We start from the raw sequence: 13160 nt of genomic DNA on the forward strand, positions 1-13160 counted from the left end.
TGAATGCGGGGGTGCCGAGCTGAATGCCCCAGAGCCATCTGGGCCCAGTGGCCACGTGGGCAGGGTGCTGGATGCGGGGTGAGGGCCCAGGGCGCTCGGGTCTTCCTGCTTCCCATTCCGCACGTGCCACGTGCCTGCCTGCACGTGCTTCCGCCTGGGGGGGCGCGGCCGCTCGCACCCCCCCCCGGGCACCCCCAGGCTCCGTGGATCTTCCCCCTGCTCCCGCCCGGCCCGAGGGCCCCGCCCCGGCTCCCGGTGGAGCTCCAGGCCCCCCGCGGGCGGCCCGGGACAGAGCGGGCGCCCGCCGGGAGGCGCAGCGGGCGGGCGAGGGCGACCCCGGGCCCGGGCGCGCCGCCACGTCCTCGCGCGGCTCGGGAGCGCCGCGGCGCCGGGCCGGGGGCGGGCTCTTCCCGCCGGAAGTGACGCGCCTCGGTCCAGCCCGGCTCTCCCCAAACAAAAGGGATCTTGGGGCCCCGGGAGGAGCCTGGGCGACGCCGGAGGAGCCCCGCCTCCCCCCGGCGCCGATTGGTCCACGGGCCGCCAGGCCGAGGCGCCGATTGGCCCGGGGAGCTGTCGAGGCCGGGACCGGCGGGGGAGGCGGCGGCGGCGGCGGCGGCCCGGGCTGTGGATGGGGAGCGGGAGGCGGCGGCGGCGGCGGCGGCGGGGAGCGGAGCCCGGAGCGCCGGGGAGAGGTAGGAGCCGCGGGGCCGGGGCTCGGCCTGGGGGGAGGGGAGGGCACCGCCGGCCGCGCCCCCGCCGCCCCAGCACCCGGCCCCGAGGGGGCGGCGCCCGCCCGCGCCCCCGTTCCCGAGGAGGCGGCGCCCCCGCCCGGAGGGGCCCCCGGGCCCCCAGCCGCGTCCAGCCGCAGGACCCCTCCCCCCGCACCTGCCCGGCGGGCCCGCGCCACGCCCCCTCCGCGCCCCGGCAATGTCACGGGGACCCCCCGCCGCCCGAACAAAAGGCGCCGGGGCCCGACTTAGCGGCGGGGGGCCGGGCCCCCGCTGCCCCAGCCGAAGGGCAGCCCGAGCGGGCACAGGTGGAGGAGGGGCGCCCTCCTTGCCATTGGGCACTGGGCAGCGGGCACATACCGATCCCCGCGGAGGCCTGGGAGAGGGCAGTATTAGCAGCCTGTCACACTGGGGGAAACTGAGGCAGGGTGGCCAGAGAGCCGTGGGGAGATCCTTAGAGAGACCCCTCATTTAACAGAGACCCCCCAATAAAGTAAGGCGGAGACAGGACTCAATCTGGGATCTTCTGTAAAAAAGAAAAAAAAAACCGAATCTACATTTGCATGAATGCAAATCATGTATCAGTAGACATCCCAGGAGGCAACACTTGTCCCATGAAAAGAGTCATCTTTACTTTTTTAACATGACTTCCTTAATTCTCTCTTGTAAGTCAGCCTCGATACTGGTGTAATGTTGGAGTGGTGTGAATTGTGAAAAAGTGCTTAGAACTGGTGTCACAGAAGGTGTCCGTCTGCAGCAAATATTAACTATAACTTACTTGCAAGTCAGTATGTATCATTAAGTACCTACTTTGTTTTAATATTGGGACTGCTAGAATGCAGGAGGTGATAGAACATTAAATCTGGAGTCATGAAGACCTGAATTTAACTCCCCTGCCTCAGCTGTTTACTAGCTGTGTGCCCCTGGGTAAGTCACTTAACCTTTGTCTGCCTTAGTTTCTTCATTTGTAAAATGATCTGGGAAGGGAAATGGCAAAGCACTCCAGTATCTTTGCCAAGAAAACTCCAAATGGGGTCATGGAATGTCAGATACAACTGAACAAACATGTTAATGATAATAATAATACCTAGAAGTTTCACAAAGATTGGCAAAACACTTTACAGTTGTTGTCTTTTTTGACCCTCACTGAAACCTGGTGAAGCAGGCACTGTTATTATAGATGAGGAAACTGAGAGAAATTAAATGACTGGGCCCGAGTTACACAGTCAACTTTGCAAAGATTTGGAGATATTGAAAAAAGCAATTCCAATTGCAAAGTTTATTTTGAACTTCCCATGGGTATTGATTTTTGAATTGTAAATCTGGGACCTTCAGTTCTTCTACAGAGATCTTTTTAAAAGATCCTTCCTAGAATTCATTACAAAGACCAACAAAGAACTGAGGCTGGTTGGAAGCGCTTGGGGAGTTGTAGGCTGTGTTCACAGAGAAGAAAATGGAAATATTTAAACATAGCCTCTTATCCAGAATTACAAAAACTAAAAAGGAATGGACTCATCAAGATGCAAAACAGAAAATTAAATTAATAAACATAAAACGAAAGAAATTAAATGTCAAGGCCCTTCAGGCTATTGTATTCTTTGATAGTATAAAAAAAAAACCTAAAACACTGACATTTTGCTTGTCTTGGTCATCATTACACCACCTGTTTGGTCTTGTTAATCTCTGAGAAAGATTGTGAAGCTGTCACCTTGATGTAGACCTATAAAGATAACTCTTTGATAAGACTAGGTCTATCTTGATACTCTAAACAAGTCACTCCTCTTTTTACCCAACATTTCCTTTTAACTTTCCTTATCTGGTGCCTGAAGGAAGGCATTCAACCTTCTACTCACCACCCCAGGAGTGAAATATATCCATGAAAACATTTTTTGCTTCTCTCTCTCTCTCTCTCTCTCTCTCTCTCTCTTTGTTAAACTGAATGTAATTACACCTCAGAACCTGGGCAGGACTAAAGATATAATCAGTGCTAGTCATTTCAGGGTTTTCTTTCACTTTTCTAAGAATCTGAAGTGAATAGGAGTTTAGAAAAGTATTTCAGACATTGAATGTCTGCTTCTATTTCATTACTTAAGAATGGTTCCTGTATATTTGACTTTTATCAAGTTTTATAGTTCTTTCCTCCTCCCTCCTTCTTCTTCCTTCCTCCCTCCCTTCCTTCCCTTCAGATTGGTTCTCACACTTTCATAGATGACCCTGGTGCCTGAAGGCTGTTCATGGAATAGTGGTTAGATTTCTGACTAGAATAGACTCTTAGTTCATTCAAGCTAATCACAGAAGTTCTGACATGTTCTGCTTACAATGAGCTTGTGTGTTGACTGAATCAAGTTTGTAATACTGCCAGTTAATTTGCAGAGCAGAATTGGAATTCAGTCTGTGAAAATCTTGGGTGTTCTGAGTCAAGCCTGAATAACTCTTCTCATTACGTGGTGGGTGACTGTGGCATTGGACAAGGACATAGATTTATTTCTAAAGGGAAATAGAATTATCTGTGGAAGCTGACCCCAGAAATGACTTGACAGTCTGTTTTTAAAGCACATTTGTTCCTGTTTCCTGACGATCTGATGCTAACTGGAAAGGTTCCAGTTCAAAGCATCCCACATTAAAAATGACTTTTTTGCAAGTTTGCAAATGAATTAAAGTTAGATAATGTAGGGGTTAACTATAAATATTCCAGCCCTTATAGAAAAGATGAGAATTAAAAACTAATAGGAAAATGACTCACTTGCTTTTTTACATACATATATCAGTGAAAATAAGCTAAGATAAAGGAAAGATGAGGAACATCTTCCATATGTGTGCATTCTATATTATATCTTATAAGGATCCTAAAAGGGGATCAACTGTAAGACATTTGATCCTGAGTAGTTTTAATAGGTTTGGTTTTGTTTTTTTGGTAATTTTGTCTTTGAGAGTTTTTTATTTAGTGAATTCTTTTCCACTGTGAAAGAAGGAATCTCATCCTACTTACTCTTCATAACCCTTTTCTCCTACTTGCATCTCCCAAGCAAACCCCACATCTTAGTTTTATAACTAGGTTCTAATTATTCAGTTCTTTGGTTAGAAACCCAGAGACATCAGGCTTGGCCAAACTGCCCTTGGTAAGCTACTTATATCTTTAGTAAATTCAGGCCCTTTCTCTGTCCCCTTTTCTGCTAGATCTAAAGTAATACCCAGGAATTCCTCATCTTAAGATTGTCAATTGACAGTTTTTGCTTGAGAAAAAGGTTATTTTCAGGCCAGTTCCTCCAGCTCCGAAGTTCTCTTGGAGCCCCAGCACCTTCATTAACCTGAGTTTGGGGCTTGGGAGCCCAGGGAGTACAGGGAAGAATAACTCCGTAGCTTGAAGTATCTGAGATGAGAGAAGCAGTCTGAGGCATAGTGTGAGGAACAGATGATGGCTGTCTCTTCTCTGCTTAATGGGTGGCCAGCTTGGGATTTCATTCAAAGTACCCTTAATCTTGGGCATAGCCAGGTCCATCGTTGGAGCCACAGAGGCATGCTGTAACCCTGAGAGGGAGATAATGAATGGGGGGAGGAGGTGAACCAGTTCAGGGCTTTATCACATCACTCAGAAACTATTTCAGTGGCCTCTCCTGCTCTATCAAATCTGCCCACCCACCCCCACGCAAGGGGAAGCTGCCAGACTAATCTGCCTGAAACATTGCTTTCATCATTTCATTCCTTTGTTCAAACACCTTCAGTAGTGTCTCATTGCTTTACAGGATCAGTTTAAAGTCTTTACTCTCGAATTCAGAACCCCCCACAATCTGGCCATTATCCATGTTCCCAGTGTCCTCTCACCCTTAGCTACTGCTCATCTTCACTTGTTCTTTGGGCTTACCCTTAGCGGCTCTTGGCCTATAATGTTAGCAGTTTTTATGGAGTGCTTCAGCCAACCTGAAGAATATGCCCTCCCTTTTTGGTTTACCTCATAACAAATTTTTGTACTCTTCTACCCCCATACCTCCCTCCCCTTTCCCCAGTAGAGATAAGTGCCTCTAGGGCAGGGACTGGTTTTGGTTTTTGGTTGTTTTGTTTTGTTCCCTTTCCCTTTGGTATTCATTGCCAGAGGCAATGCCTCCCTTGGTGTGGATGATTAATAAATGTTGAATGAATTGAATTCCTTATCTCTTCCTTAACTTTGCTGATATATTTTTGCTCTCCTGCCCAGCCCAATAGGGTCTTTCCCCCACTTCGTTCCAATGACAATCTGAAGCCTTGCCTAACCAACAGCTCCACCTCCCCACCCTGCCCATGCATGTCATCATTTTAAACTGGTATTATAATTATTTGTGTGTGTGTGTGTGTGTGTGTGCGCGTGCACACACACACACACACAGGTTTATTTCATATCATTGGTGATTTTCATATCAATGGTGTATGGAAGTTCCAGAAACACAAGAATGAAAAACAGCAGCTGGTCCTACCCTCAAAGAGTTATTAGGAGAGGGGTATGATATGTATATGAGTTAATACAGAAGATTAAGATTAAGTGCAGGATCTTCATTTAGTATTTACCTTCTAAGTGATTTTTGAATTGAATTTAGGCAAAGGAGAGAAAATTTTCAGCTGGAAGAATGGGGAAGGCTCCACAGAACTTTGTTGAGGGTGGGGGCTGATTTGTATGGGTTTTAATTTTTGTATCGAAACACTGAGCATAGTGCCTTGCATTGGGTAAGCCCTTAATAAAATATTTTATTGAATTGATACAGATATGTCTTGTCTTCTCAACAGGATCACAGATAATTTGACCGGTTTCGGCAGTCAAACAAGAACTGCCTTATACTTATTTCTATTTCCCAAAATTCCTACCACAATGTCTTCAACATAATAGTTACTCAAGAAATATTTGTTCATTTGTAATCAAGTCAGACAATCATTTCCCATTTAGAGCATAGAGCATCAGTGAATCTGGTCATCCTTGACTCAGATGCTTAAAAAAAAAACCCAAATTCAAAAATTTCCCCTTCTACAGGAAGCTTTCTGGCATCATTCTTTTGATAATTATTTCCTATTTATCTTGATTTTAGTATATTTGGCTATTACCTCCCTCATTGGATTTTAAGTACCTTGTCATTTGCCTCTTTGTATCCCCAGAAGTTAGCATACTGTTTAATTAAATTTTGGGATGTTGACTCTAAATTTAAGAAAAAGTAGACATTTGGCATAAAGAACATTTTTCTTCTAACATTCGTTATGCATTTGCTATAATGTAAAATAGTTTTTCCAAAAATATCACAGCTATTTCTCAGGCATTACAGGTTCAACATGTGACTTGATTAGAAACTGGAGAAATTCATCTGAAAGACTTTCATGTCAATGCTGTGTAAAAGAAACAGAAGATGATAGAAAAGTAGTCATTTCTCTCATATCTTGTGAAGTTTTTGAGCCATAGGTGATCTAGGTATATGTTTGTGCAAACATACTGCCTGACTTCCTGGGACAGTGCTGTTTCAAATATCTTTTCCTAAGCCATGGAAATATCCCCAAAAGTCCCAATATTTTGGCAATAAAGTCATAACATTGTTAAAATAAACAGGTCACAAAAGATTAAACTGAAATATGAAGACTCACAGGCTGAAGAAACCTCATGATTATAATTATAAAACTATTTGCATAAAAAAGCACTCATATCAAATGTCTGTAGTTATATATACAAAGTCTAATTGTGTGATCATTGGCAGCATTAAGTTGCCTAGAGCCCAGGAAGACTACTCTTCTCTACCCTTATATAAGCCTGCTTTTTGAGTAGTTTTTTGGTTTGTTTTTGTGTTTTTTGGTTTGGGTTGGGATTTTTGGAGGGTAATAAAATGGATATGGTGATCTAGATAAAATAAAATCCTTTTGAAACTTGTGTCTACCATTAGAAAATTCACTGTATGGGTGACATGCCTAGTCTTTTACAGGAATTTACTAGACTCTCTCCTTTTGAATCAGTTAGGTAGAAGTTACAGGGAAGAAAAGTTTTTCATATAAGAAGGAACTTCTTAATTCTACTTTACTCTAATTAAAAAACAGAATGGGTTACCTTGGGAGAACTTTCAGTTCCTACTCCCAGAGTTCTTCAAGCTGCAAACAGTTGACTACTTTAGGGGATATTGTCAAGGGAATTTGTGTTTTGGGTAGGGTTTGGACTAGAGAAGTATTCAATAAATATTAGCTTAACCCCAGTCCATTTTTTAAAGGTTTAATTACCAACCATCTTTCTTAAAACCTATAATCTTACTAGCTGATTTCTCCTCTCCATCTTCCTTTTGTCCTCTTCTTCCCCCCCCTTCTAAGCCCCGAACTACCCAAAGCAGCCAAGCTAAAACTAAAGTTTAGAATAGTCTTCAGTATAGAAGATTTAATTATTTCACTAATCTACAGTTCGATTTGGTTTGGTTTGGAAAGCACTGGATTTATAAGATAATTGAAGTAACATAGACTCTATAGTTCTCTGGTTAGTTGGCCAGTTTAGAAGCAGTAATTTTTCTATTTGGGGACTCTAAATCAATCACTCTAACAGCAGTTCATTGCTGGGGGTGACAATTAATAACTTGATTATTATTTCATTGAAGGTGGGAAGGATTTTAGATCAAATCCCCCCCCCCAAAAAAAAAACACTTGACTTAGATTGGTAGTTTTAATGTTGTTAATTTACTTAGAACTAGAGCTTGAATTTCACTGCCCTGGAACCAGATTAGTGGGAATACTACTGCCCACACTTGCCCCAAATAAAGAGGGGGGGCTGATCTTCCCTTCCATACTTGACTACCTTTTAGACTTCCTGGATAGTTATGAGGTGAGTTTCTTCACTGGTTGGAGCATTGAGCCTTAAAAGGATCTTGGACCCTATTATGAAAAGCTTGGTGGAAGCAATGACTTCATCCTGTATTAGGATTGGAAACTCTTTTGTATTCCAGACTGCCTCTAGAATCATGGACTGTGAATCATTTTACTGGAAATGAAAGGCATCTAAAATCAATTTACATGTTCTATTTAACTCAATGTGCTTACAAGAATGTTTCACAAATCATAGCACCCTTATTTCAGAAAGTCTTGAATTCAGGAAATAGAAGTCCAGTTGAAATTATTATAATAAATTGGTGTAGTTATATAAGGCTGATTTCATTTAAGCATCATGAAGACAAATGAAACTTTATAAAAATCATTGAGAATTGAGGCAGGTCAAACAACATCAAGTAGTGAAAAGAATATTGAATTTGAAGTTGAGAACTGAATTTCAGTTCTGGCCCTACCGCTATTATAAGTTTTGTAACATGGGGAAAATCTTCAAGGTTTTCTTCTTCATGGGTTATGGGGAGAATCATAGTGCAATTTATATAACATATAAACACACAGAGAGAGAAACATATATATTTTTAAATGAGGATTGATGCTTATTATCCTAAGTACCATGGTTCATTAATAATCATTCCAGCAATTTAACCAGTATTCTAGTCTGATGTCTTTCAAGTAAGATTATTGTAAAGCCTATAAACAGATATCTAAGTAGATAGATTTGTTTTTGAGGGCTTTATTTCCCTGATTAGGAGTGGGGAATGTTACTGCTTTCTGCATTTGAAGCCAATCTTCTTAAGTACACAAAAATACTCCCTTCAGTATCAATACAAGAGAAGGGCATAAGTTTTCAGTGTTACTTTATTTTATTTCTTCAATGGCACGCAGAGAAGTTTTCAACATTCATCTTTTTATAAACTTTCAAGTTATATTTTTTTACTTCTATCTTTTCCCTCCCTCCTCCATATGACAGTGAATAATCTTATATAGATTATATGTGTATAATCTTGTTTAATATATTCCATATTACTCAGGTGGGGAAAGAAGAATCAGAACTAAAGGGTAAAAAACACGAGAAAAAGAAAAGAACATAAAACAAGTTTTTTAAAAGTGAAAATAATATATTTTGGTCTGCATTAAGACTCCACAGTTTGGGGGGGGGGGTTCCCTCTGGATATGGATGGCATCTTCCCTCCAAAGTCTTTCAGACTTACCCTTGGTCACTGAACTATTGAAAGGAGCTCAGTCCATCACAGTTGATCATAATGGGTACAGTGTTCTCCTGTTTCTGCTTACTTCACTCAGCATCAGTTCTTGTAAGTTTTTCCAGACTTTGTTCATTCTGACCTAGTGCTCACCCATTCATAATCCATAACTTGGTCAGCCATTCTGTAGTTGATAGGGCATCATCTCCTCAATTTCCAAATCTTTGTCACTACAAAAAGAGCTACTATAACTATTTTTGTACATGTTGGTCCTTTTCCCTTTTTTATGATCTCTTTGGGATATAGACCCAGTAATGATATTGCTGGATCAAAAGGTAGGCACAGTTTTATAACCCTTTGGGCAGAGTTCCAGATTGGAGAGGCATAAGTAACACACTGAGGATTCAGCCTTTTCTGTCATTCATCAAATTATGGAGCTGGGCAGACAATTTCTAAGAAAAGTCCCTTCCAGCTCTAATGTTCTATGACCCTAGGAGCACTGAAGGGGAGTCAGTGAGCTTTCCCTCCTCTCTCTGACTGACTATAGATCTAGAAACCCTATTGATGTTCACATTCCATAGGAATTGAAATACTGTGGTATAGCACTAATATAATGATCTTTATGAATATTTACTTAATCATAGTACCTCTTGAAGACTATTGCAAAAATCTATACAGACAATGTTGAGTAAACAGGCATTTTTTTTCTTAGGACCATTATATCCTTCTTTGTAATAACACTGTCAGTATTAGATATTAGAATCTACTCAAAGTATCCCCCTTAAAGTGTCATGAAATTTATGACTTTCAAAATAATTATTCAAAACTGTTCTATGTCATATTATATACTAGATGTGAATGTAGATTTGAGTAGTAAAAAGCAACACATTCTGTAAAATGTTATTTTACATTACTTTGACAGTAAAATGATTAGCTTGAAGTTTAGTAGTGTTAAAAATTAACTTTAACTGTTAATTAGTTTATGACAGGAGTATCACCAGTATATCTTTTTTTTTTGCAAGGCAAATGGGGTTAAGTGGCTTGCCCAAGGCCACACGGCTAAGTAATTATTAAGTGTCCCAAGACCGGATTTGAACCCAGGTACTCCTGACTCCAGGGCCGGTGCTTTATCCACTGCGCCACCTAGCTGGCCCGCCAGTATATCTTTTAATTGCATTTCAGAAAAGGCTGCTTTGAAAGTAGTGAAGCTAAGTTGCATTGCTGAGTGTTGTGGGAGAGTTTGTAATCGCAAAGTGAATTTTATACCTTGATTTTACAACTTAGGAAAATAGCATGGGTAGAAATGCCTTTCTTTTGGAAAGTATTATAAGATATGCTCACTGTTTAGACCCTGTCACAAAATAGAGCTTTTGTTAACATCTTTTCTTTGCCATCTTCAAAGCAGAATTTAAGGGCTAACTAAGGTTGGGTTTGAAAGGGAGATGAGGGGTTCCATTTGGGGAAGCAACTTCATGTCTTGCCCATCATGTCCAAATGACACTTATTGGGATCCAGAAAATGGTAAAGGACAAAATATCTGAGACCTTTTGAATGTGAAAGTTATGGTTTTGTGGTAAAGAACTCAAATTTATATGGTACATTATCTAGGTAGTGTTGATGAATAAATCAGTGAATGAAAAATCATTTATTAATCACTTACTATGGACAAAGATATTACTAGGCTATGTATATAAAATATAATATTAAACAGCCCCGGTTCTAAAAGAGGTAATGTTCTATGGGGGGAATGAGCCGCTGCCAGTCAGATGGAAAAGTTCAGAAGTCCTTAGGAAAGAAAAATGCCTCTTTTAATATCATTTCAGCCAAAAATCATAACAGTTTCCACTACTGAACCATTTGGCAATGCCAAGGACTCTGGTGGTGAGAACTTTCTTTTCTCAGTCTTCAGTAGGGATAATTTCATCACCTGCATAAGCAGATTCCAGATGATGTCTCCATAGGGGTTGCCTCCAGGATGAAGTAGTAGGCCCTGGGTTGAAAGATCCTACCCCACCCCACTGCCCAACTGTGACAGTTGGTTACCAGGGATTGGCATACTCAAATGATGAGCTCAGAGCTATGGTTGATTCTAGGCCAGTGGTCTTGGGGACAATGCTTTTCCAAAGACTTTCACCCTGAGGTTCCAAGGAAAGGTGATAATAGTAGTTTGACTTGACTGTCATATGCTACCTCTTCTCTCCCTTTAGCCCATGCCTGGTGTCTTGCAACTTCAACTTGCCAGGTTGCCTGCTCTCTTTAAAACCTTCGGGTGCTGTGGGTATTAGGTTGGAGGTCCTGGATTTACCTGCCATTTGGTGGCAATTTAGTCATCAGTTGGCAGAGATTCCATTCTTAGTACTTAAAACAATCAGCCCTAACCTTTTTTTTTTTTTTTTTTTTTTTTTTAGTTTTTGTTTTTACAAGACAATGGGGTTAAGTGATTTGTGTGATACAGTGATACAGTATCAAGTGTCTGCCTTCCTGACTCCAGGGCTGGAGCTCTATCCACCTGACTGCCCTCCCCCAACCATTTATTAAACAGAGCAATAAACTGCTTGGATGCTCATTCATGATATCTTGGTTTCATGCTGTTCACAAATTAATAAGATTACCTTTTTTCTAGTTTTCTCATAGAAACAAATTATTTAACTGATAAAATTCAGATTTTATAATATATAGATGTATAATGACTAGGGTTTTCAGAGTTAACTAATATTCCATTTGGAGATTTTGTTCATTAAAGGGGAAATAGTGTTTTTTTCCTACATCCTGGGAAAATGATTAGTTTTTGAATGAACTGACTTTTCCTAAATTTTATAACCCTTCTCAGTCACTAGTAATAAATACTTGTTATATGTTCTTAATCTCAGTTTAGGCAATTCTAACTCAAGAAAGTATGACTTTCCTAAATTTATTTGAAAATGTACTAAGGGACAAATTTAGCAATTCTGATTTATTCTCTGGAATTGTCTGTTAATTATCTGATTTATTCTCTGGAATAGCTAGAGGTAATAATACTTTTGAAAGAACTAAATGAGAGAAATTTTTTCTAGATCTTTGTAAGTTCTCTTGAATTGTTCTTTTTTTCTTATTGATATTTTTCCAATTACGTTATGAAAGTTTTTCAACTTTCATCCACATGCATATTTATAAGTTACACAGTTTCCTTCCACCCTCCCTTCCTAGTCCCCTTCCCTCATCTTGAATTATTCTTAAAGCTTTGCCAAATCAATAATTCTGTCCAGGCTTTTTCTCCTTACTGTCTTTGAGTTGACAGGCTAGGGAGACAGACCTTGGGGAGAAGAAGCGGAGAGAAGAGTAGGGAAGGCCAATGTTTCTCTAGACATACACACCCAGATACTACTCACACAAACATATAATCTTACCTGTACTCCACCCCTGTCACACCCTCCTGTACCTAGCCATTGCTATTGTTTGGGGTGTTTCCTTTTTTAGCTGCCCAAACTCCATCTGAAACAGAGCAGACCAGTAAACCCATCCAGGGGGAGTCAATCCCTCCCTCAGAGCTAGGTTTGTGGAACATAAAAGAAACAAACCCTAGGCAGAACAATACAGCTAAAATACCGTCCAGGAAGGAAGAAGAACCAGAATGTTCATGACAACCTGTCAGAGGAACATTGAGAGTTTGTTTTCCCTCTAAACTTGATTCTCTTCCCTCTCTACATTCTCTGCCTTAGTGACTTGATCAAGTCCCATGTCAAACTTTCAGCAAATAGCCCCCAAGTCTCTTTTCAGCCCTAAAGTGTTTCTTGAACTTCAGTCTCATGTTACCAAATCTCTGCTCTACTTCTCTCCCTATATATCCTATCGGCATCCCAAACCAAAATGTTTGAAACAAGATTCATTATATCTCTGAGCAGATCCAAACCTTTTTCAGAGTTTCCCACCTCTTCTGAGATGTCATCATCCCGTCTCTTCCATTTCCCATGCTTAGCATTAGACCGGACCATGTTATTTCTCTACTTGATCAAATACTAGTGATTCCCAGTTACCCTAGGAGCAAATACACACTCCTGTGTTTGGCATTTTCTTTGCATTCTGGCTCCAGCCAATGTTTCCAGATTTCCTTCTGACATGGTACTCTCTCCAGATAAATGGACTCCTTTCAATTCCTAATATAACATTCATTCTCTTATCTCTCTGCCTTTACAGACTCTCCCCTCTTCCTGGATGGACTCCTCTTCATCTCAACCTCTTTAAAATCGCTCTTTTCTTTCAAGACTTAAATTCAGGGGTCTTTCCTGAGCTGCCCTCTATCCTTCTCTTCTCCCTCCCTCTGAATCCTAGTCTTCCCCATAGAAATGGCCTTGAATTCATTGTACATGTGGTACTCCTTGGAGAGTTAAAACTTCTTGAAGACAAAAATGGTTTCATTTTCTCTTTGTATTCTCAGCATTTTGCC

The 13160-nt window shown here is 41.3% G+C and overlaps 1 protein-coding gene across 2 annotated transcripts in view; it reads left to right on the forward strand.

The window, feature by feature from the left end:
* The first annotated feature begins 636 nt into the window (after nt 1-636).
* CTTNBP2NL (CTTNBP2 N-terminal like) overlaps nt 637-13160 on the forward strand; it is a 75339-nt gene continuing 62815 nt past the window's right edge. The window contains exon 1 of one of the 2 annotated variants that reach the window (XM_074188440.1): nt 637-692. The gene's annotated coding sequence lies outside the window, so the exon portion shown is untranslated. Of the gene's footprint in view, nt 693-1031; nt 1656-13160 lie in introns of those variants that run through there. The other variant, XM_074188441.1, reaches the window with a different exon arrangement.

The sequence above is a fragment of the Macrotis lagotis genome, chromosome 5 (assembly GCF_037893015.1).
Source record: "Macrotis lagotis isolate mMagLag1 chromosome 5, bilby.v1.9.chrom.fasta, whole genome shotgun sequence".
In the NCBI taxonomy this organism is placed as follows: domain Eukaryota; kingdom Metazoa; phylum Chordata; class Mammalia; order Peramelemorphia; family Peramelidae; genus Macrotis; species Macrotis lagotis.